The following is a 26608-nucleotide window of genomic DNA, read 5'->3' as shown; positions in this document are numbered from 1 at the left end:
AAGGCAGTGAATTAAAGCAAAGGTTGAAAATGAAACAGGCAAGGCAAACTGAGCGTGTCCCAGAGGCAATGTCAGGAAGTACTTTTCAGACAACCATCCTGAATGGGAGGAGCCTTTCAGAAAACTTTTGGGTAGAGCCCTTAGTTGGTAAAGAAACTGTTAAGAGAGCCATGCCAGTTTAGACAATGACAAGTAGTATGAAAGTTATCATTCTTACTTTCCATGTTCTGTTGTGAGCTCCTTGAGTCGGGCTCTGTATCTAATCCAATTTTCTAGAAGTCAGAGAGTAAATATTTAATTTGAGTTGGTTCAAAGAGATGAAAAGATCAGCTTTGTGTGTCTTATTTCCTTAGATTCCTATGTCACTTTTCAAATATCCAGGGCTCCTTAAGCGTGATTTTAGGTTTTGCTGAGAAAGATAGTTTTTTGTATTTTAATCAGTTCATCATTCTTTGTAATGAGAGCTCACATTTATTTTATATATCAAGGATTGGGTCAGAATCTATTTCCTAATTAGTGTGTATATTACAAAGCAAGGGAAATCTGGGAGCATTTTGGAAGTTTCTGTATTTTCCATACCTTTTTTTCTTTTACAAAAGATAACAAAGATCTATATAAATAAAGATGGAAAAAGTAGTTTTTACTTTTCCAGGTAAATTCTGTACTATTTGTTTGATATGAACTTGAGACAGTTAAAACTTAGCTCAAGTAAGAAAGTAAAGTTTTGGATTTCAATGACCATGTGTGAGGATTTTTTGTAAGTCCGACTGATGTGCCATCTAGAGACATGTATCTGTGATACCATGCATGGAAAATGAGAAAATTGTGTTACTTAAAAGGAAAGGAAATTAGGAGACATTTCCTACAAACCTCATCATTGTCTCTTAATTTTCAGAGAAAGTAATCACAGGATAATTTAGGAATATTTACATAAAATTTTGAAGAACTATATTGTATTACAATATCCTTTTCAAACATCAACACATGTCAAACCCTGTAATTTCCTTAATCAGAGAAGATTTCTTTTTAAAATTCTCTTAGTTGGGAGCAGCGCTTGGATGCAAAGGCTTAACTCTTGATAAACCAGACACTCAAAGACAGAGCCTCTGCTTACAAGCTGCCTGGCTCTCATTCTAGACCGAAGCTGTGTGCTTCTGATTCTGAAGGCAGGATGTGCAGGGGCCTCTGGACTGTCACCGGGGGCTGAGAGTGTGTGGCGCTTTCTCATGTCTTTAGGATGGACAGGCCTCTTACTGGTGGTAATTACCAGAAGCGAGATGGGTAAAGTCTCTTAATATTAAATTCTGATTGAGGAGAAATCTCATCTTACTTTTATCCTTTTTGCCTTCTATTTTTTAGCTCTTCTCTATTTTAGAGAGTGGCATAGCAGTTATCCTTAAACTCACTAATAACAGAACCGTTGTGTCCTAAATTGCTGCCGTAGTGTGCCCTCTGCTACCTCAGCTCTAGCTCTCCTTTTCTTTGCTGTTGACTATAATAATAAATTAAAAAGTAATGAGTTATCATGTATCTACTCTATCCCTGACATAGTGTTAAGTAGCACATCCTTATTTTTTCCCTGTTACAATCACCTCTACCATAATCACTCTAAATGTAATTACTAACTACATTGCAGCTACAAAGACACTCAGTTCTTGTTTCTGATTTGGGAGTTTTATGTTTTTCCAGTGTCTTTTTTCTTCTTGTCATTGCTGCATTTTAGTGGTGATTGCTGAAAACCCCAGGTAATGTTGCCGTCGGTTCTAAAAATCTTCAGAAGTACTTGTGATCTAAAGTTTTCCTTCGACTGTTTTTTTCAAGGATCAGGATATCTTTCTAGAAAAGGTTCAATTTTGACTTTTACCATTATTCATCCTTTTAATATTATTGGTAAAACTTTGTGTTTATTTTCTTAAATTTATTGGGGTGACATTGATTAATAGGATCATATGGGTTTCTATGATACTTGATCTGTATATTGCATTGTGTGCCCACCACCCAAAGTCAAATAATCTTCTGTCATCGTATATTTGTCCCCCTTTACCCTTTACTAACCTCCCCTTCCCTCTGGTAACCACCATACTGTTGTCTGTATCTATGAGTTTCAATTTTATATCCCACATATGAGTGAAATCATATGGTTTTTCTGACTGATTTATTTTGTTAAGCATAATATTCTCAAGGTCCATCTATGTTGTCGCAAAAGGCAGATTTCATCTTTTCTTATGGCTGAGCCGTATTCCACAGTATATATGTCCCACATCTTCTTTATCTATCCTCTTGTTTAAAGTTATAGTTGAAAGAAAAAAAATCATCATGTTCATAATGCCTAAACTTCTTTATCCCTACAAACATATTCATGTCTTTACATAAATGTCTACTTTTTACCTGTAGTTATTAGATAAGGATACTAATAATTCTGGGTAAACCTAACACTCTTTGAATTTTCATGAACATGAATGAATTTAAAGTTTGGCCTGAATCTTGAGCCAGGGAGTTACACTGTGTGCAAGTGCTCCCACTCTCGTCAGAGTCATGGCTGAGCCCAGGGCTCTTGACCGTCAACTCCTTGGCTTCTACCATTTCAGAAGTCTCAGCATTTAATATCTACAAGGTGATTAAAGTCACAAAGTACCATATAATAACCAAGATGGCCAGGAGACATGCTTTACAAATGAAGGAGGGAGAGCCGCACCTCTGCAAGAGCTCTGACTCACAGGCAGTGGACATTGCACCGGGCACCACAGTGCGTGCGAGGGCAGAGGGGGCGAGGGAACGTCCACCTCAGTAAAGTCATCGTCGAACAGTGAGATGCAGAAATCATGGCTGCCTTGACATCTCAGCTACCTTTGGAATGCACTTCAACTGTTCACGCAAATGAGCCTGTTTTCATTCATTTCAAGTGAGTCTGCAGCAGCACTTGTGTCTAACATAATGGAAAGCTGAGCTGCAGATATGGGACGTGACTGGCCTTAGGCTGGGAAGATCTTTTCATCTAATCAACTTCAATGATCTTTTTTCCAGTTTTAAACAGACTTTCCTGATCCCCTCTCTCCCAGGGTGGATGGACACTTCTGGTTCCAATTCAGCAGGCAGTGCTCAAGGTCCTAGTAAAGGAATATATATATGAAAAGCATTGAAAAGTACCTGGGATTATATTCAAGTAGATTTTAAAAGTGGTAGTATGTACTCATGTACATATAAAACCACACTCATGCTATCTTTGTATAATTGAACCATAAAATGCACACTTTTTTGAATGCTCCATGAAAGAGCTTCTGTATAATTAACTAGCGCTTACTCTGGGAAGAATGTAAACCCTCTAAACCCTATAAACCTGTTATTTCACACAATCCCAAATGCCCATTTCTACAACCTTCTAACCATCTTCCAATAAAGAGGATAAGTACTTTGAACCAAGAGCAACAAGTTTAAGGTACCATTCTTTAAAAGTCTGTTTAAAATTGGAAAAAGAAGATCATTCAAATGGATTAGAAGAAATGACCTTTCCAACTAAGACCAGCCACCTCAGTTTCTGAGCCAGGACCAGGATCCTGTGGTGGATGGGGCATGATAGATTAGTGTGCTTATAGCCAGGGCCTGTGGTATCCCAAGGCTTGTAAGCATAGAAACCCAACACACAAAAATACCAAAGAACAAGAAGTGAGCTTGATGCTGCAATTGTTAATGTCAAAAACTAAAAATTTTACAAATCATTTGAAGATAACATGATAAATCAACTTTTTTTTTTTTTTCTGATAGTGAAACAAAATAGTTTTGGAGTTAATATATGGGAACTGTTCATGTATACATTTTGGAATTTTTTGAATTTTAAATCATGTGAATATATTATCTTCACATGATTACAATTAAAATAAAAAAATTTAAATCTTTCCAAGATCTCTTCTGCCAATTATTTTATAGTCCTCTGAATAATAATAATAATAATAATAATAATGTGATGTGACATGGGGTGAGGCCTCCAAAATGGAGTGTCAGAGCAGAACAAAAGTTTAAAAACAGTTCTGTTATTATCTCTACTGAATATTTGAGGGAAGCCCCACAGCAAATTTAACTTAAGAGATAAGAAAAATTAAATAACCGAGCCCTGGCTGGTGTGGCTCAGTGGATTGAGCACCAGACTGCAAAGCAAAGGGTCACTGGTTCAATTCCCAGTCAGGGCACATGCCTGGGTTGCAGGTCAGGTCCCCAGTGGGGGGCGTGCCAAATGCAACCACACATTGATGTTTCTCTTGCTCTTTTTCTCCCTCCCTTGCCCTCTCTAAAAATAAATAAAATAAAATATTTTTTAAAAAGATTAAATGATTGAATAAAAGAGAAGGAAAATTCTCTCTGTAAATAACACTGGGTGTAGATTTCTTTGGAACTGAGTTTTAGTCAAACTTTTAAGTGAGTAATTCCCATGCGAATCGGTTCCCGTTCATGAAAGAAGGTATTCTTCATTCCATTTATTGTTGTTATTATTAATCTTCACCTGAGGATATGTTTGTTGATTTTGAGAGAGTGGGAGAGAGAGAACATAAGTGTGAGAGAGGCACAGCCCAACTGGAGATCAAACTTGCAACCTAGGTATGTGCCCTGATGGGGGGTCAAACTGGCAACATTTTGGTGTATGGGACAATGCTCCAACCAACTGAGCCACTAGCCAGGGTCTTCATTCCATTTTTATTTTATTTATTTTATTTTTAATTATATTTAATTGATTATACTATTACAGTTGTCCCAGTTTTCCCCACTTTACCTGCCTCCACCCAGCACCCCCCACTCCCTCAGGCAATCCCCCCACTATTGTTCATGTCCATGGGTCATGGGTATAAGTTCTTTGGCTACTCCATTTCCTATACTGTCCTTAACATCCCTATGGCTATTCTGTAATGGCCTGTTTGTACTTCTTAATCCCCTCACCTCTTTACCCATTCCCCATCTGGCAACTGTCAAAATGCTCTCCATATCCATGATTCTGTCTCTGTTTTTCTTGTTTGCTTAGTTTGTTTTTAAGATTCAGTTGTTGATAGATATGTAATTTTTTTTTGCCACTTTATTGTTCATAATTTTGATCTTTTTCTTAAATAAATCCTTTTAACACTTCATTTAATAATGGTTTGGTGGTGATGAACTCCTTTAGTTTTTTTTTGTCTGGGAAGCTCTTTATCCGCCCTTCAATGATAAATGATAGCTTTGCTAAGTAGTCGATCTTAGCTGTAGGTCCCTGCTTTTCTCGACTTTGAATATTTTGTGTCAACCCCTTCTAACCTGCAAAGTTTCATTTGAGAAGTCAGCTGTCAGACTTATAGGAACTCTCCTGTAAGTAACTGCTTTTCTCTTGCTGCTTTTAAGATTCTCTTTATCTTTCAACTTTAGTGTTTTAATTATGATAGATCTAGAAGTGAGCCTCTTTACATTCATCTTGTTTGGGACTCTCTGCTTCCTGGACTTGCATGTCTATTTCCTTCACCAAATTAGGGACATTTTCTTTCATTATTTTTTTCAAATAGATTTCTAATTTCTTGCTCTTTTTCTTTTCCATCTGGCAGCACTATGATGTGAATGTTGGAATCCTTGAAGTTGTCCCAGAGGCTCCTTATACTATTTTCTTTTTTTTAGGATTCTTTTTTCTTCTTCTTGTTCTGATTAGTTGTTTTTTGGTTCCTTATGTTCCAAATCATTGATTTGATTCTTGGCTTCATCCACTCTACTGTTGTTTCCCTGTAAATTGTTTTTTATTTCAATTACTGTATCCTTCATTTCTGACTGGATCTTTTTTATGCTGTTGAGGTCCTCACTAAGTTCTTTGAGCATCCTTATAACCATTGTTTTGAACTCTGCATCTGATAAATTGCTTATCTTCATTTTACTTGGTTCTTTTTCTGGAGTTTTGATCTGTTCTTTCATTTTGGCCATGTTTCTTTGTCTCCTAGTTTTGGCAGCCTCCCTGTGTTTGTTTTTGTGTATTTGGTAGAGCTGCTTTGACTCCATGTCTTGGTAGCATGGCCTAAGATAGTTGGTGTCCTGTAGGGTCCAGTGGCACAGCCTCCCCTATCACCCAAGCTGAGTACTCGAAGTGAGTTTTTGAGGGCTGAGTACACCCTCCTTTTGTAGTTGAGCCTTGACTGCTGTTGGCAGGATAATGAGAAGGATTAATCCAGGCCAGTCAGCTGCAAGGACTATCTGTGACCACTGACCACCAACCTCTGCTCTCCATGGAGGATCAGCTGCACAGGGGCAGGAATGGTGGTTCTCTAATGTGGTCTGTAGTTGTCCACTGGGTGCACAGGCTCTGGGGTTTCCTGGGTGGTGTGGGCCATGGTCAGCCCACACCTGTGTTCTCCCTGGGGCTACCCTGTATGAGTTATAAAGCAATCTGCAGATGGCTGCTATTTGTGCTGGGTTTGGAGGTTCTTAGGCAAATACAAACTGTGATTCAAAACTGGCTGCTGCTAGTGCCAGGCCAGGGGCCACTTAGCAAGAGGTCTGGTGGCTTGCTTGTTTGAGAGAATTTAGGAAGTTGTGAAGCATGAGCTGAGATGAGCTATTCTTATGGAAAAGTCATTGTTAACTGCTTGGGTGGGCCCATAAGTTGGGTGGGACTTCTCTGGGAGGTCTCCAGGGTGGAGCAAAGAGTGTTAGCCAGATTGAAGGAGTCTCAGATATAGCACCTTCCTGCTGGCTCTGTGGTTCTGAGGGTAGAGGGTTCAGAAAAGGGACAATGGCCTCTACCTACCTTTGTGCCTGGGAGAAAGCTGTCCCCCAGATTTTGCCTGAGGCCAAACACTTCATTTCCTCCTTGTATGCTACTGGTGCTTTTCAAGCTGCTATCCTGGTCCTGAAGCTCAGAGGCAGTAAGTCTGAGTAAGTCTGTTTGTGGGTTCTTTAAGAGTAACTGCTTGGGACTCTTAAAAGTTTCATCTACCAACTCAATCCCTGCTGGTTTTTGCAGCCAGAAGTTGTGGGGACTTATCTTCCTGACACTGGAACGCTGGCCTGGGGGGCCTGGTATGGGGCTAGGACTGCTTGCTCCTAAGATATCCCTTTCAAATTTTTAACCATTACACATGGACGTGGAAACCAGCATGTTCTGTTTCTCTGCCACTCCTACAGTCTGGATGGATGTGGTTTCTTTAATCCCGTAGTTGTCAGATTTCCATTCAACTTGATTTCTTACTGTTTGGAGTGATGGCTCTTTTATAATTTAGTTGTAATTTGGATGTGGTTTTGCAAGGAGGTGAGCCATGTCTGCCTATGCCTCCATTTTGACCAGATGTCCCCTTCTATGGACCTTATTTTCCATTTTAAAGGGTTACTGTGACATAAAAACCCAATGAAGACAGCATAAAAGAAGAAAAATTCCTGCCAATTTCCCCTTTCCTTTGAATAGCAGGAATTTTTCTTAGATGTATTGTCCTAATCTCTGCTTACCCATTATTGGGACTGAAATTCAGAAGGGTTTATGAGAGACTCTGCATTTCTGTCTAGGTGTTTATTAGATGAAACTTTAGATGCAGATAGAAAGGAAGCACAGAGAGTGAGGAAAGTGGACTATCAGCTCTAGCCTAATATTAGACTTTCTTTTACTTATTACAGTTGCAAATTAGATCCCCACCGAAGTCTTCTCTGCAGTACATACACATGCACACATATGCCCAATGCACACTGTGCACACACACAACACCCCCTACACAAAACCTACTTCTCTATCTGTTTCATACATTGTCACCTGTATGCATCCCTGTAGTGGTCCTCAACGTTGGACCAGTTGCCGCCAGACCACAAAATATTTTAGGTGGTGCATTACGCTTGTCCTCAAACTCTTATCTTTCAAGACAGGAACTTTCTCTCATTGTCTTTTTAGGTATGTTATTCTTTCTCAGTAAAAGCTCTCAGGTTAGTTTTCAATGGATTTCATTATTTGGTCCATTTACCACTCTTCTCTCAGGGACCCATTTCTGATTTCTTGTGTGTGGATCATATTTGTACATTCTGTTGGTCATTTTCCAGGGAATTTGGGGAAGGGCAGTCCATGCCAACATTCTGTCTGGAAGTATATTGACAGTACTTAATTAAATAATGTTCCTTTGTATTTTACTAAAACTGATTGTTAGATTCTTTGTCTAAAGAGTCTCTCTTATCACAAAAATGAGAAAATAGGGTATACATTTTATGTTTTCATGGTACCTTTTATTGTGAAAGCAATTTGTTGATTTTTACTTTGAGTGGGATTTCCTTCTTATGGAATTAGAATAAAGAAAAATATATTTCCTTTATTTCTCCCTCTCATGCCTTAAGCAATGCTGTTATATTTGTCATCTTCTTACATTCCACACAGAACAATTAACTGTCTCTTTACAATTATTCTTGCTCCTATATAACGAGTTAGCAATTGTTGCCATGAATTTTTGAAATTCTGTTTCTTATCTTTTATACCACGTTACTCTCTCATAGCCAGGTCTAGCTGCAAATCTATTATGAATTATTTTATATGCAATTTATTTTTTTCTCTCCAAAGTCTGATTTTTTTCCTGTTACCACTACATGACAAGTATTTCAATTTATAATTTTCCAAGAATTCCTTTAATGTCCAAAGCATCTGATAAAATACACAGGGGATCAGAAGCTTCCATTTGCTTCAGTACATTTTCAATTATAGATAGTGGAGTGCTTAGACCTCCTGAGCTCCCAGAACATATATAATCTCCTATAACTGCTGCAGATCTCCAGCTGCTTCTATCATCACTCAAACTGGGGGTCTCAGGTGGATCTGTGTGAGATAGTCCACTTGGGATTTTACGCTGTGTTTGTTTAGAATTACAGATTGATGCTTGCCACCACTGTCTCTCACATACATTCAGAAAGAATAGTAAAAAGCTCTAGTGTGCTGCTGCATTTTCCTCCATCCCAACATAATTATTGGGGAGAAACCATCATGCTACAGTGGAAATATTACAAATTCAGAGCCAATAGGTCTGGACTGAGTACAGTTTTACTGCTTACTACGTGCTTGACTTTGAATAAGGCACTTAACTTTTCTGAGTCTCAGTTAAATGGAGTGACTATTAGAAGCTACCTCAGAGCCAGGACTATTCTGAGGATTAATAAGGTAATGAACGAGCCAGTAAATGAGAGTTTCTGAAATAGAATGAAGGGTCACAATGCTCTGACTTGAGAATCATAGTTTGTATAACCAAGATCCAGAGGCCCAGATTGTAAAGGCTGGTGGTAAAGGGAGCTCTCCTCTCCCTCTCCCCCAAATCCCCCACCCATTAGTGTCTGTAACTTTCCTCTGCCAGCAAAATCCCCTGGCTTACGTGTAAGGACAGATTTCTCCTGAAGCAGAAAGCACATCAGAATGTCTGGCCGGGGTGGGCTCACCCTCAATGCTGCTCCGCTTGGGCCGTGTGAATTTTCGAGTGGAAGAGTCCAATAAGTAGTTGGATTTAGAAACCAGGAGCTCAGTACATTTACAAATCAGCCGTGAGGACTCAAGCCAAGGAATTAATCCCAAATGGAGATAGGACTTTTGCATTAGTATACCTATTATAATATTCTTAACAAAAGAAAAAAATTAGAAGGTACCCAAATATCCAGTAGTGGAGGATTAGCTAAGTACACTGAATAAAATAAACCCAGTTGGGGGAATATTATACAATTTTAATGTCTATATTTATGGAAAATTTAGGTAATTCAAAAAATATCTAGGCTGTAATGCTTTATAAAAAATGAAAATGAAAAACTGAATACAAATTTTGATCAAAGTTATATAAAAATGTTTAAAATATATTTCAGATGGAATATACCAACAGGTTAACAGTGCTTGCTTCTGGGTTGTGATTTCAGTTTTCTGAATAATTTTCTGTAATTTTAGATTTTCAGCCATGGCCATATACTGTAGGCAGAAAGGGTGGCTTTTGCCAGAAGACTGGCGCGGGTTAGAAGGGACTCTTATCACATTGCATTATCTTGGAGAGCTGGCCATGACCCAGGGTCAGCCCTCAGGCTGTCACCTTCCAGTGTTATCAGAAGGTCACTTGTCTAGCCTATAATCAGAGCAAAGGAAGGTGGTTTGTCTTGAGAGATATTTTATCACGGCGAAGGGGAAAGGCAATAAATCTCTCCTGACCACCACAGAAATCACCTCCCCAGTGACAGGAGAACTTGTGTCTGTCTGGCTGAACAGCGCTGAACAAAACAGTCAACTTTTGGCCTCTTGCATTTCCCTTCCCATGAATTATGTTGATCTTCTTCTTCACATGGAATTAATTAGATTTCTGCTTACCAAATAGTATCACAATCAAGGTCTGCTTCCCCAGGTTTACTGTCAAATCACATCTGTTTCTCTCACTGGCCTTCCTCTGGTTCATTTCTATTATTGACTAGTCATATCAATTGTATGTGAAATTTATTTCTAAATCCTTCAAAACACCTTAATGTCATCCATGTTCTGACAATGGCATACGTTTATCTTCACAACTGGAATATAACTGTTGAAAAGGAGCCCAGGCTGGTTTGTTTGTCTGTTTTATAAGTACACCCCTAAATGCTCCTAGTTGCATGTTTCAAAAGTAAAGTCCTGGGAGGCAATTCTATTGCCATTACCAAAAACATTCTTGTGTTTGTCACTCTAGCTTCAACACCAGCCATATTATCCAAATTCAAAATGATTTCGGGCTGTTTCCAAATTACTTCTCAGCCCTCAGAGGGCATAGAAGCCATCCCAAAAAATCTACAATAGGCTGTGAAGGCAGATCCATAGAAGAGATACAGATTACTTGTGCTGGGTTCTGACAATTACCCTTGAACTGGTGTCCACTTGGAAGAGAATGACAATCAGCGTCCAAAACCTCTGAATGTCAGCTAACGTATTTTGGTAACTTAAAAGTGTATCTCATCATCACTTAGACCTTGGCCTTTCACAGCTTAGAGGAAGCTTAAGGTCCCTAACTCCAGGGTTGACTTCTAATGCACAGCAAATAAAATTCTTTTATGTCCTGTGAGAAGGGCTTTATCACCTCGATTCCATAGACCCAAGAAACTTAAGAGAAAGAAGGCTAGCATTTGATGGGTACCATGTGATGGTGCCTATCATATGCCAAAGATATGTATTTATCACATATAAAATATTTTGCTCAATTCTTATAGCAACCATCAAAACTATATCAATTATCCTTATTTTATAGAAGATGAACCTAAGGCTCAGAGAGATCAAATTTATCCAAGTTTATTGTTAGTAATTGATTATATTAGAATTTGAATCTAGTTTTCCATAGCCCAAACTTGCTCTTCCATCCCATACAGTAGAATTTTCACAAGATCCATCTTGCTTTTTGGGAAAGGGCTCCATATTTTCCATTTTGGGAGTCTGGAAGTCAGTGGAAATTTTGTCAGAGTAAAATTGGTCCCCCTGAGCCTGTGGGGAGTTGTAGGCCTGGAGCACCAGGGAGGTAGTCCAGTGCTATATTAGGGCGACCTTTATGAGATGCTTGGGAAAGCAAGGGCATACTCTTCCCAAATGCAGATTTCTACCTGGCACTTTAAGAAGGGTGATGATGATGATGATGATGATGATGATAACTACTTACATTTATTAAGGGTTTTCTCTGCACCAGCACCTGCGGTTAGAATGGTACATGAAATGGTTAACTGTGGACTTTCCTCAGCCAAGAATGTGCCTTCCCAAAAGACAAATTATTAAATGCCTCTCATGAGGGGTGGGCTAAAAGGTATATTTAATTATGAGCTATAGCACTGTGGAGTTGATAGTTTATGTGTTTTATATAAATATATTCATACATGATTAGGGACTGAGAGCATATGCATCTCTCAAGACAGTGTTAAATAGTCATCAACAGCTTCTCCAGGAATATTTGACTGATATTCTTAGCTGGTTATGCTCTGAGGAATGAAGAGCCATTGGAAAGAGAATGCAAATTATACCGAGTCAGTCCATTTGTCACTGTAAACAAAACAGATCTGCCAATAATATGTACAAATTTGCATGAAAATGTAAATTATTATGAATTAGGAATTGATGCAGAGTTAAGCTATGAAGATGATTTGTGTGTGGGGGGAGGCTAGTTTTTTTTTTTTTTTTTTTTTTTTGTGAGCTGAGAATAGTGTTTTCCCAAAGCACTGTGGCTTTCATCCATTCTTTCTTATATTTGCAGCATGTAGCATTTACACATATGAACACATATGATATGTGGGCCCTGTGAACAAGAGATGACTCTTTCTCAGATAAATCATGATGGTTTCTCACTTTTCTGTTATTCTGGATTTAACATTGAAGAACCTCCTCTAATTTTAACAAATGGCTTCACTTTCATAAATGTTTCCTTGTGTTTTCCAGGGTGGAATTCTGCAGTCAATGGCATTTTCTGTTCTCTGTGGCCCTGATGCTGCATTCTCTCCTCAGACAAATATCTTATTGCTCGTCCTCATCCTCAGGGCTTGGCCTAAGGAAGAAGGCCAAATAAAACCCTGAAATAGAAATCAGTGTACTCACAGTTCTGTGGCTCACTGTGATTCCTTTAAGTCACCCCTTTAGAGTCTGGGTTTAAGTAAATCTATGATTCTGGGTAAATCATACTAGTGAGAAAAGAGTTACTATATACTTGTCAAGAAACAGGGCATGTGGGATATAATGATAAAGGACAAAGGTTTTCCAAATGATTTTTATAGTTCCATAGATGGTACAAAATACTTTGTGTATACCTGATTTCATTTGATCTTTGCGCCCACATGAGTTAGGACTGCTATGCTCATTTTGCCAATGAGAAATTTAAACTGAGGGAGGTTATAATTTATCTGTGATCACAGAATCATCAGAAGTAGAACCTGGATCTTGTGCTCCCAAGTCTTGTCCTTTTTCCTACAGATCACTCTGGCTTTTTTTTTTTTTCTTTTTTTTTTTTTTGCAAAAACGCTTTAAAGCCAAGGAGACCTGCTGATTTTGAATGGGGCATTTTGAATTAGATCATAAAATAACACATTAGTAATTGCAAAATACATATTGCCAAGGAGAGGAAAAGGCTTGCTTGATTAATATTCTAGAAGATTAGCCATGGCTACTTATGGTTCCCTGAGGGAATATCTACCAACAGTCTTTGGAAGCAGAAAGTAACTAGCGAAGAGCTTCAAGAAAATGTGCAAAGGCTTAACCTGAGCCTATTGGAAACTTCAGGTTGGCTTCTTTGAAAGCAAATGAATGATGGCTGTAGAGCCAAAAAACAGGGTTAACTTTTATCCCCACACAATTCACGTCTGTATTTATGAATACCTGTGCTGAATGGTGGCAATATAACCATGAAGAGGTATCTCTGCTTCTGGCTTTCCCCCCGCTTTTCCCCAATCCAGTCCATTTCCCACAGCTCCACAGAGATCCAGAGCAGCCTCTCTAAATATAATTCTGACTATGTCCTGCCAGGCTGTACAGAGATGAGATCACATTGTACCATGATATCCTCCCTGTTCTTGTCATCAGTCAAGTACAGCCAAGGCCCTTCACGGCTTGGCTTCTGCTTCCCTCTTCCAGCCCCATCTCCCTTTCCGCGACCTCTCACTGTCCCCACCAGCCATGCCTAACCTATGCATGCTCGAAGAAATGTGCCAAACTCGCTCCCTCCAGTGCTGCCCTGTGTGCTTTGAGGCCTCAGGCCCCAACTCTCTTCTTTTCCTTCTTCTGTCAACTTCTGCCTGTCCTTCTGCCTCAGTTCTGCCTGTCCTTCTGCCTCACCCCCACCAGAAGACGTCTCAGAACTGCCCTAATGCTCTTCTTTTTTATTTCATTCAGCATTTACCCTATGGCAGGACATGCCACGTGGTAATTATATTACCTGTTACCTATCAGTAATAATAACTAGCACCCGTCAGGCATTCAGATATTTGTAAAAGGGCCATTGAAGGATTGAATAAATGAAGCACTACTGGATAGGTTGTCAGGGATTTTGTTTTGTTTTCTCCACATCCCCAGCATCTATTACAGTGTTTGCCTCATGGTAAGTATATACTACAGAATGTTTTCAAGTTAATGCGTTAAATGTGAAAAAGACACAAGGCTTACACACACTCACATGTAAATATATCAGGACAATTATATATCATGGTAGGACAATTCAACCACTCTCACTTGGGTAATTGACACTGTTTACTGAGTACCTTCTGAGGAAACATTCTGCATGGGACTGACCCTCAGGGAGTTATAACCACCAAGAGTTCTCCATCAAGGAGAGTGGGTACCACAGTAATATATTTAAAACAAATCAGTGACTTTCCTGGTTATTACCTTAAATGGCTTCGTCCTCTAACCCCTGGCATAAATACAACTTATTTAGCATGGTTTACAATTCCAAACCTTGCCATCTTCCCTTCGTATGCCTTTCTGGACTCAGCGGCTTCCATCTTTCCAACCACCACGCCCTCCGTGACAGCCTTATGGAACCATCTGCAATTCTCCAAGCTCGTTCCGCTCCACCAGGCCTTAAATCTTCAGTTGATCTTCCCTCTTTCTGAAATGCCTCTTTTCAGTCCTCTACTTAGAGAACTATTTCTCATCTTCAAACCCACATTCAAAATATCATCTCTTCTGTGAACACTGCTATGGCTGTTCTAAGCAGTTTGCCATTCCACGTTCCTTGTACCCAGAGGAATTTGTACAGACCTCTATAATAAAACATGTAATAATTATTAACATATGTCTTTATGACTGGATGGTGAGCACCTTGATGTCAAGAAATAATTCCCGTTTGTCTTTGAGATACTCAACTCTCCACATACTGATAGGCACTTAATACATTTTTATGTAATAATAAATGGATGAAAACTGATATCTTAATTTCACACTGTCTTAGTCAGTTTGGGCTACTATAACTGAATATCATCGACAGGACGGTTTAAACAACAGACTTTTATTTATCACATTTCTGGGAGGCTGAGAGGAATAGGAACAAGGTGTCAGCAGCTTTGGTTCCTGGAGAGTTCCCTTTTCCTGGCTTACAGACAGCTTCCTTCTTGCTGTGCTCTCTCACGGCAGAGAGGAAGCTTTAAGATCTCATCTACTTCTTACAAGGGCACTAATCCTCTCATAGGGGTTCTATACTCATGGTCTCATCTAAACTTACTTAGTGCTAGAGTAGGCTTGGTTTCCAGTAAAAATACAAATGCTTTAGTTTAAAATGTTTGGGAGAGAAATATTAATTCTAGGTTGTGAATTTAAGAATGCACTTGACTTTCATTTTGTTTATGTGGTGTATTACATTTATTGATTTGTGAGTATTGTACCATCCTTGCATCCCTGGGATGAGTCTCACTTCATCATGGTGTATGATTTTTTTAATGTATTGATGTATCTGGATTGCCAATATTTTGTTGAGGATTTTAGCATCTATGTTCATCAGAGATATTGGCCTGTAGTTTGCAATAGATGCTGACAAAGCATTTGATAAAATCCAGAACCCATTTATGATAAAAAACACTCAGCAAAGTGGGAATAGAGGGAGCATACCTCTACAGAATAAAGACCATATATGAGAAACCTACAGCCAACATCATACCAGGGGGCAAAACTTAAAAGCTTTCCCCTTAAGATCAGGAACAAGACAAGGGTGTCTGCCTTCACCATTTACCTCACTTATTCAACATAGTATTGGGAGTTCTAGCTACAGCGATCAGAAAAAAATAAATAAATAAAATAAATAAATAAATAAAAGGCATCCAAATTGGAAAGGAGGAAGTAAAACTGTCATTATTTGCAGATGACATGATAGTGTACATAGAACACCCTATAGTTTCCACCAAAAAACTACTTGACCTAGTTAGTGAATTTGCAAAAGAGAGGTAGACAAAGCTAATATTCAGAAATTAATGGCATTTTTGAACAAAAAACAATGAACTATTAGAAGGAGAAACTAGGGAAAAAATCCCATTTACTATAGTAAAAAGAAAAATAAATTATGTAGGAATAAATTTAACCAAGGCGGTAAAAGACCTGTACTTGGAAAACTATCGAACACTGAAGAAAGAAATTGAGGCAGATAGAAGTAAATGGAAGCATATACCATATTCATGGATTGGAATAACTAACATCATTAAAATACCTATACTACCCAAAGCAATCTATAAATTCAACATAATTCCCGTTAAAATACCAATGGCATACTTCACATTTCTAGAACAAATATTCCAAAAATTTGTAAAGACCAAAAAAGACCCCAAATAGCCTCAGAAATCTTGAGAAAAAAGAACAAGTAGGAGGGATAATAATATCTGATATCAAACTATACGCCAAGGCCACTGTAATCAAAACAGCCTGGTACTGGCATAAGAACAGACACATAGATCAATGGAACAGAATAGAGAGCCCAGAAATAAACCCATGTCTCTATGGACAATTAATATTTGACAAAGAGGGCATGAGCATACAAGGTAGTAAAAATAGTCTCTTCAATAAATGGTGTTGGGAGAGCTGAACTGTCCATGCAAAAAAATGAAACCAGACCACCAACTTACACCATACACCAGAATAAACTCAAACTGGATAAAGGACTTAAAATATAAGTCATGGTACCATAAAAATCCTATAGGAAAAGGCAGTAAAATTTCAGATATCCCACATAGCAATATTTTTGCCAATATATCTCCTAGGGCAAGGGAAATAAAGGAAAACAAATGGGACTTCATCAAATTTAAAAGCTTCTGCATGACTAAAGAAACTACTATCAAAATGAAAAGGGAACTGACTATAGTGGGGAACATATTTGCCAATGATCCATCAGTCAAGGGTTTAATTTCCAAACTATATATAAAGAACTCATGTGACTCCAGACCAGGAAGACAAACAATCCAGTTTAAAAATGGGCAAAGGACCTGAAGAGACACTTCTCCAAGGAGGACATACAGATGGCCAATAGGCATATGAAACAATCTCAACATGACTGACCATCAAAGAGATGCAAATTAAAACCACAATGAGATATCACCTCACACCTGTCAGAATGGACTTCAATAATAAATAACCAACCAGTACTGGTGAGGTTGTGGAGAAAAGCGAGTCCCAGTACACTGTTGGTGGGAATGCAAAGTGGTGAAGCCACAGTGAAAAACATTATGGAATTTCCTCAGAAAATTAAAAATTGAACTGCCGTTTGACACAGTGATTCCACTGCTGGTAATATACCCTAAGAATCCTAAAACACCAACTCAAAAGAACCTATGCCCCACTATGTTCATAGCAGCACTGTTTACAATAGTCTAAGTGTCCATCAGTAGATGAGTGGATCAAAAGATTGTGGTACATTTGCACAATGGAATATGATGTAACAGAAAGAAGGAATTTCTACCTTTTGCAACAGCATGGATGGAACTGGAGAATATTATGCTAAGTGAAATTAACCAGTTAGTGAAAGACAAATACCATATGATCTCACTAATAAAAGGAATTTAATGAACAAAATATACTAATAATCAAAATAGAACCAGAGGCATGGAAACATGGAACAGACTGACAGCGGCCAGAGGGGAAGGGGGAGGGGGATAACAGTGGAAAGAAGGGGAAGAGACTAGTCAAAGAACATGTATGAATGACCCATGGACATAGACAACTGTGTGGGGATTGATGTGGGAGCAAGGAGAGGGCTGGGTGGAATTGGGCAGAGGGGGAAAAATTGGGATAACTGTAATAGAATAGCAATAAAAAATTGAAAAAATAATGCATTTGAAAACAAGGATTAAACAGTAGTTCAAATAAGGTATATATATTCTACATGTAAACAGCCAGCGGTTTAGTGTTATGAGAGTATTTAATACTCATGCTATAATTCAAATTAAGAAATGTAGCACATTCTTTTGTAAAACACATTAAATTAATATGGTTTAAAATTAAATAGAGTATAATGGCAAAATATAGAACAATTTAAAGTGTGAGAAGGACTTAGAATATGAAAAAGAATATATCTACTAGACATGAACCTAGAATCACCTGGCTATTGAGAATCTGCAGAGGTGGAGATGCTAGTGGCATTGAGTAAGGAATTGATGAATGAATAAATAAATATATATTGTTTAACTTTTTTTTACTGTGGCACATCAGAAATGATCTTTTTTACTTCAAAAAACTCCAAACAAACCTAATTAAGACATTATTTTTTTCACTTAAATTTTTTTTTTTTTTTTTTTTTACCAAATCACTGCTGAATTCTGTATATTGACAATGAACAAAGATTATCTGGAGATTTTAAGACACATGTACTTGTCCCTATCTAAAATGAGGAAATAGTTTGATAAAGGGGGAAGCACTTTGTGAACAAAATACTGTATCCAGAAAGTATCCATCCATGAACTATGAAAAACAGAGACATTTATTGATGAAGATACAAGATACAAGAAGCATTGTACATAGGAGTAGGCACATTCAAAGTAGGCACCTTGGGATCTAACACAGTTCTCCCAGTCAGATGCCCCATCATATTTTTCTGAATCTTATCGGCAGTCTGAAATCTCTTTCCTTTCAAAGGTGATTTTAGTTTTGGGAAAAGCCAGAAGTTGCAGGGCACCAAATCTGGACTGTGGGAGGACTGAATCACCAGGGTGATTTGATATTTTGTCAAAAAACTCTGCATGAGACACGATGCATGAGTGGACAAGTTGTCATGATGAAGCTGCCAATCACTAGTTGCCCACAGCTGTGGCCTTGTGAATCATCTGAATAGTTTCCAAGGAGGAATGTTCAAGCTTAACTCAAACTTTGATGCAGATTCATTGCTCTACTCGCTCAGTCAATTTTGAATGCGACGGCCACGGAGTACACATGCTCACTCAACAGCATGTACTGCCCCCATTGACTAGTATAGTGAAGTCGTCATTGTTTATGCCTGTGCATTCCAGTCCAGTCTCCTTGGCTGCCAGGTTACATCGATGTTGTACAAACCGTTCTCGTTATGTTAACAATGGTTGGACATTTTCTGGACAGACCTCGTATATTTAGTAAGCAGAGTTGCATAGGTTGCCTGGTGCAAGACAATACTCAGAACTGTCTGAACTGCACCAGTGTTTCCCATATAATCAGGAGCCTGCAGCAAATTGTATAATTTGGAAAAAAAAAATCACTGGTCAGCCTTAAACCTGTATGAGACTTAAATTTTAACACATTATGGTTATTATATTCAAAAATACTTTATATCTCACAGTTGAGTGAAAAAAAAAAATTGTTCTAGATAAGTAGGTCAATGGAACTGAATAGACAGTATGGAAATAGACCCATGTAAATGTAGCCAACTGATCTTTGACAAAGGAGCAAAAGCAATATAATGAGGCAAAGAGAGTCTTCAACAAATGGTGACTGAACAACTGGACAGCCACATGCAAGAAAATTAATCTAGACACAGACCTTACAGCCACAAAAATTGCCGCAGAAATGGATCACAGACTTAAATGTAAAATTCAAAACTATAAAACTCCTAGAATATTACACAGGAGAAAATCTAGATGACCTTGGGTATTGCAATGATTTTTTAGGTACAATACCAAAAGCGTGATGCATGAAATAAATAATTGATAAGCTGAACTTCATTAAAATTAGAAACTTCTGCTCTGTGAAAATGTCAAAAAATGAGAAGACAAACACAGGCTGGCAGAAAATATTTGCAAAAGACGTCTGATAAAAGGCTGTTATCAAAAAATACAAGTAACTCTTTAAAACCCCACAATAAGAAAACAACCCAAAAAGACGAATGGGCCAAAGACCTTAATTGAGACCTTACCAAAGAAGATATACAGATGGCAAATAAACTTATGAGAAGATGTTCCACAAAATACATCATCAGGGAAATGCAAATTAAAATGAGCTATAACTACACACTTACTAGAATGGCCCAAACTGAACCAGTGATGCTACCAAATGCTGACAAAGATGTAGAATAACAGAAACTCCCCATCACTGCTGGTGAGACTGCAAAGACACTTTGGAAGACAGTTTGGTGTTTTCTTACAAAACTAAATATACTCATACTATACAATCAAGCAATTGTGGTCCTTGGTATTTATCCAAAGGAGTTGAAAATTTATGTTCTCACAAAAACTTGCACATGGATGTTTATAGCATCTTTATATTTGCCAAAACTTCAAAGCATCAAAGATGTCCTTTAGAAGGTGATTGGATAAATAAGCTGGTACCTCCAGGCAATGGGACATTATTTAGTGCTAAAAAGAAATGAGCTATCAAGACATGAAAAGACATGGAATAAACTTGAATGCATATAACGAAGTGAAAGAAGTCCGTTTGAAAAGGCTTCATGTTATATGATTCCCACTATAAGACATTCTGTAAAAGGCAAGAGCTATGGAGACAATTAAAAGACAAAGGGTTGGTGTTTACAAGGGATGAATAGGCAGAATAAAGAGGGTTTTTAGAGATTTGGAAAATATATGGTACCGCAGTGATGGATACATGTTATTATTCATTGCTCCATGTCCACAGAATGTACTCCAATAGCGAAACCTAAGGTAAACGAAACTATGTCCTTTGGGTGATTATGATGTGTCAGTGTAGCTTCATTGACTGCAACAAATGCACCATTCTGGGGTGGTTTGCTGAATAATGAGGAAAGCTGTGCAAGTGTGGGGCACGTGATATTTGGGATATCCCTGAACCTTCCTCTCAATTTTGCTGTTAACCTGAAACTGCTCTAAAAAAACAAATTCTTAAGGAAGACCATCATAATCTTACACTACTGCTCTCTCCGCCGTGTTCTGGCTTTTTTTCCTCACATCACCCTCAGTCAATATCAGAATATCAGAATAAAATTATTACTTTTTCTTCAGAAATGTAATTGTTCTATAAGATTTCACACTATGTTGTAACACAGCTGAAAATTAATTCTTCAGGTGTCTTATGGCTAGTTTCCATGATTTTTATATAAAATTTGCAGTGGAAAAAGGAGAATGTCCTGAATTTTTTGCATGTGATTGGATGTTTACTTACCCCCAGGAAGCCAGAGGAAGAGCACAGAAAAATCATTCTTAAGTCTGAAATGCTATCTCACATGAATATGCTGCTTAAATGACCCACTGTGTAATAGGGCATGTGATCAATATCGCATGCAATCAATAATAATAACAACTGTGTTTGCCATGTAAGATGCATTCTAAGTAGCTTATATCTGCTGACTCAGTCTTCAGAATGACCTTATGAGGAGACGCTGTTACAGTTCTCTCCTTCTCTGTCTTAAAGAGGAGTAAGCTGAGGCATAGAGAAGCAAAAGAAATGTCCCAGAATCAGAAAACCACCAAGAACAGTGCTCAGAGTTCTAAACCAAGGTAGTCTAGAACCTGAGTGGGGACTTAACCTGCACAGAGGCCAGTCCCCCAGGACTTAGCCAATAGCAGTTGCTGGAGGTAGGTGGGCCTCTCTATTGTTCTCCAGCTCTGTAGTTAATTTTGATATACACTTTTGAGTCAGATAAACTTGGGTTTAATTCTGACTTCCACATGTATTAGCTATATGAAGTTGGGCAAACTCTTCGATCTTTCTGAGTCTTAATTTCTTTGTAAATAAAATGGGAGGATGTTTATCTTAGAGTTGTGGGCGAATTATCATATGGGAAGCACTGGTACAGGGCACTTGTTTAACAAAAGGAAGGTACTGCTCTTATTCTGGAGAGTTCACCATATCTGTTTATGCTCAGGTGACACTGAGAAGCATTCTTTGGAGAGTGAGGGGGAGCTCATTATATCTATAGCTATTTGTTTTGGGCCTACTTTGGAATTATGCTTTCTCATTAACTCAAGAAGAAGTGCGTGTATGGTCTGTGTTTTATTATGACTTCCACTAAGCACCTTGACATGATTTCAGAAAAACTCTTAAAACAATATCTCATAGAAATACATTGCTTGATGTGACATGCTGTATAATAGAGAAAAAGACGCTACGCCTGCCAGGGTCTTGGCTCTCTCCTTCTTCCTTTATAAATGGGAAGCAGCTGCTTAGCCTGTGGGCAAGTCCTTGAGCAGAAGCGATGAAAATCAGAAGAACATCACCTTAGAGTGGGCCTCCTGCCTGTTGGGAAAGACCACAGAGAGCACTGACTACTGTAAGGAGGCCATGTACTGGAACATGCCCGTGCCCTCACATCATCTGTGCCACCTTTCCCAAGTTCAGCTACTCTGAGAATGATTAGGGCATTATAAAGAGAAACTGATTTTTGTCTTCCAAATTTAGCTCTTGTAGTCCAATTCATAGAAACAGTTGTGAAAGGCAAAGATTTTTGTGTCTAAGGACCAGGCTATTAGAGATTAAAAAATGCATTTCAGGAATATAAATGTAAAGCTTTGAAGGGCCAGAGCATAAAGTTACCCCATACGCAATACAAATGAGGATGATAGATAACCAGTTAGAAGGCCATTACCTGGGGGGTAAAGGGAGGGCAGGGATTGGGGAACCCAGAAAGTGATGAGAGGAGGGGGACTGAAGGGGAGGCCAGTGGGCTCCCTTGCTTGGGGGGTCCTCATACAGGTGTGGGGTTGTTACCGGATTAAAGCGGTCCATTTGTCTGCGAGCATCAAAGCACAATAAAATGTGAACAGGAGTTTGCAGCAAAGAAAGTAAGGGTTTATTTTTAGGAGCTGGACCATGTCCAGAGACAGGTTAGCTGACACTCTAAAATCTGGCTCCCTGATGGTTTCTAGGGGATGAGTCATATAGGGAAAAAATCACTAATCATGGTGACTAAGGGAATTAGGGTTGTGGTCAGTGTCGTGGTCTCTACCGATTGGTTGGCTAGGGCAGGGTGAGGGTGATCATTGCCGCTGGTCCTGATAACGCCATGGCCTCACTTCATCTGGTTTCACCACTTTCTTGGGTCTGGAGCCAAAACACAACTGAGGCTTAGATGTTATCTTTAATTTGACTCCAACTCTGCCTCTGTGGTCAACAGACCACAGGCTTTGTTCCTAAGACCATTTGATGCTCAGGAGAACCTCGTTTGTCCTGAGGGCTCAATGCTTATGGGTGTCGTCATGCAAGGGAGAAGCAGGTGGGTGAGTCAGGGTGCTGGGTAAGGCCAGGTTGAGTCAAAGGAAAGGAAGGAGAAAAGGTCATATTAAAGGAACGAAGTTTCTACGTGGCTACAGGGTCAGTCTGACAGAATGCCCAGTCTCTGCTGGCGTCAGCCTCTTCTGGGCCAGAAACCTGAAGCTGCGGGCACATGTCTCCCCAGCCGATTGTCCATGAGTGGGCAGTCTGAGTGATGGCAGCTGCTAAGGCTCTGTGTTAGCTCCCTACAGACATGGCCTTTGACCTCTGGGAGAAGTGATGCTGTCTGTGTGTTGACACTTTACTTGGCCCACCTAAAGTAACTTGTGGGGCTAACCCTGCACTTTGACAGCACAGGACACCCATAGCCCCCTGGAACAAAAGAGCTCCTGGATTTACCCCAGGAGGTGCACCATGAAAGGCCTCCCAACATCTGTACCTGAGCAGCTCAACAGAAAGAGCCAACCATATTGGCAGGTTTTGGCTGTACAAATTATAACCGTCGTGCCCTGTGAAGAGCAAGCATGATGTACTTGGTAAAAATGATTTATGTCCTGGTTTTCACAACAAAGTTGGTCACCATATTAGTTTATGAATAAACAGTGGGAAACTGTTCGTTAGCAGAGACTATGTTTGGTAAGAGACAGCTGACTTTTAGGTGGGAGGAAAGCAGAGGTAATGAAAGTGGCATTATTTGTTTTTCCATTGCAGAAATCGATCTGAGACAAATGCTGCTTGCAAAGAGATCATCCTTTCTATTTAGCTTGTAGGAGATCATTTGGAAAGTTTGCTGGGCTTGGCTGTATGGATCTTTCAGCTCCAAAATACTTTCATAGTATTATTCCATTTGTTCTTTTTTATACCCTCAGAAGGAAGGAAAGCAGATATTTGTAAATCCTGTTTTACAAAGGCTGAAGGAGTGTTTGTAGCAAGGTCGGGAAACCGAGGAACAAATGAAATAAATGACCTTGGAAAAAGCTGTTGCAAGGGATCACTTCTGATGCGAAAAAGGTGGTATTTACAATCGTTTTGTAAATGCATGTGTGAAGAAAATGTAGACTGTTCTGAAATGAAAGTTTTCAGAGTTCTCTGGGAATGCTGACAGATTTGAATTTCTCCAGGAAATCAGATACACTGTTCCCATGCAATTTAGGGACTTGAAAGGAGAATAGCAGCTTTGATTTTGTAATACTACTATTAGTCGCTCACTTTTTTTGAAGGGGACTTCAGTTGGGATTTCAAAGGCTCTTCTGCCCAAATCAAGGCTATTATGGTAAATAATTCTTACCTAATGCTCCCCAGCAATAGTCATTGCTTCCGTCCTTTCTGTCTTAGAATATTTTATCATCACCTTGCTTGGCATAGACATGTTAGGCTTAAGTAACTTTATAGTTGTCTGATTTGCTGATGCTAGATACGTGGAAGCATCTTGGTGCCAAAGGAAAACGAAAGCCAGGATCCATTTGGAGACTTTTATATCTTCTCTGTCACAAGGGGCTGATGAATGAAGAAGGTAGGACACTCATCAGGACAAACCTCTCTGATTTTGGAGTAAAAGTTGTGTTAGCAAACTCATTCCTCCAATATTAATGCTGATGTTTGTCACAGGATGTAATTATGGTGATGTGGAAGGAAATGAATGGCAGTCTGAAAAGAGTTTTACTGGATGATGTGGTTTTTGTGACTCATATAAGCCTAAGTTTTAAAATGGTACTGGCCCAGTGCCTGAGTTGGTGGAGTGTCATCCCATACACCAAAGTGTTGTGGGTTCAATTCCTGGTCAGGGCACATACATAGGTTGCAGGTTCAATCCCCGGTCAGGAGCACATATGGGGGGCAACCGATCAATGTTCCTCTCTCACATGGACGTTTTTCTCTCTTTCCCACCTCTCCTCTTTCTACCAAGTCAACAAACATGTCCTCAGGTAAGGATTAAGAAATACATTAATAAAGAAAGAAAGAAAGAAAGAAAGAAAGAAAGAAAGAAAGAAAGAAAGAAAGGAGTCTGATACTCTATAAAATAGGTAAGGAAGGTATTATCTCTATTTTATGGATGAAGAAATGGTGGTTCAAAATGTAAAACAACTTGTCCACTCTCCTATACTCAATCATCTATTATTTCTCCCCAGTAAAGAAAATTCTCAGTGTGAGAATTCTCCAAGAGAAGGCAGAGGGTTTTGATAATACTTACCTGTAACTCAATTTATCGCATGGTGAGGGAGGAGGCAACTCCCAAGGGTTACTTTAATTGCTGGGGCGATGCGAGGCTCCAGTGATTTTCTGGATTGTGAGTGTCAGTGGGAAGGAACCTCAAACTCAAGGTTAAAGACCAGTGATGTAATTTAACATTAACAGTAAATGGCCTGCGTAGGAGACATCGGGTGGTGCATTTTAGCATCAGTGCAAACACCTGAAACCGGCCCACTGACTCGGCAGAGATCCAAGACCAGTGGGACACACTTAACCTCTGCAATCTCTGAGAGCTGAAAGAAAAATGGACTCAGCAGGATTTCAGATGGAGTTAAGCAAAGAAGTCCACAGGCCCGTTTTTACATTGGTGACCTTGCCAGGCAAGCAAAACTGCAAAGTCTCCTGAAATGATTTTAGCAGCATTTGCTGTTATAGTGACTCCTTTTGATTTTAGGAGAGACCTAGAACTGGAGCTGGCAAACATCAGGCTGTGGGCCAAACCTAGCCCACTGCCTACGGTTGTAAATGCAGTTTTATTGGAACACAGCCACCCCATTTGTTCCTGTACTGTCTTTTGTTGCTTTCCTACTATGAAGGCAGAGTTGAGTAGCTGTAACAAAAACCATATGGCACACAAAATAAAAAATATTAACTCTCTGGCTTTTTACAAAAAAAGTTGCTGATCTTTGTCCTAGACCTTTAATGGTAAAATGCTTTAATCTCAATGCCAGCACTAATTAGTGAGAAGTGGCTGCTTGGACCACTGTGTTGGAGACTCCAAAACTACATCTCTGGTCAATGAAAAAAGAGTGCTGAGATCAATGAGCAAAGTCTATATAGACACAGCAGCTAGGATTGGTGGCACTTGTGCCAAGTACTTGCCATCCCCTACTGTAGGCTTTCCTTTTCCCACACTACTGTGAGGCCACCCTCAGCCAAGAAATTCCCTGATGCCTGGAGGGCTGTCCTTAAAAAAAGGCAGACGAGGTAGTGTCTAGGGTAAGGTAATTTCAGCACCATGCCGAATAAGACAACTAACCATGGATATGACGTGAATGTCATAAACTTTGCTCTATTCCTGAGAAATGCTATCAAATTTATCCCTACAAATCTGACAGATATTTGCCTTTCTTTTATTGCTGAGGAAATTAAGATACAGGGAAGTTCAGCTACTTTTACTATTGAACTCAAATGTGTTTCCAAAGACAGTAATTTCATAAGTCTGTTGAGTTAGGTTAAATTTGAGGAGAATCACAATGTCATTATCAGCTTTTCCTGCTGCATAAAATTCAACAATTGGAAATTAAAGCTATATCTCTAAGAGAAATATCCCTGGGAGGATTAAACTATTGGTATTCACACTTTAATTAGACCACTTTACCT

This window comes from Pteronotus mesoamericanus, unplaced genomic scaffold (assembly GCF_021234165.1).
Source record: "Pteronotus mesoamericanus isolate MK-2021 breed Mesoamerican mustached bat unplaced genomic scaffold, CSHL_Meso_final contig_78, whole genome shotgun sequence".
Lineage (NCBI taxonomy): Eukaryota > Metazoa > Chordata > Mammalia > Chiroptera > Mormoopidae > Pteronotus > Pteronotus mesoamericanus.
Note: the sequence above shows the minus strand (reverse complement) of the source record.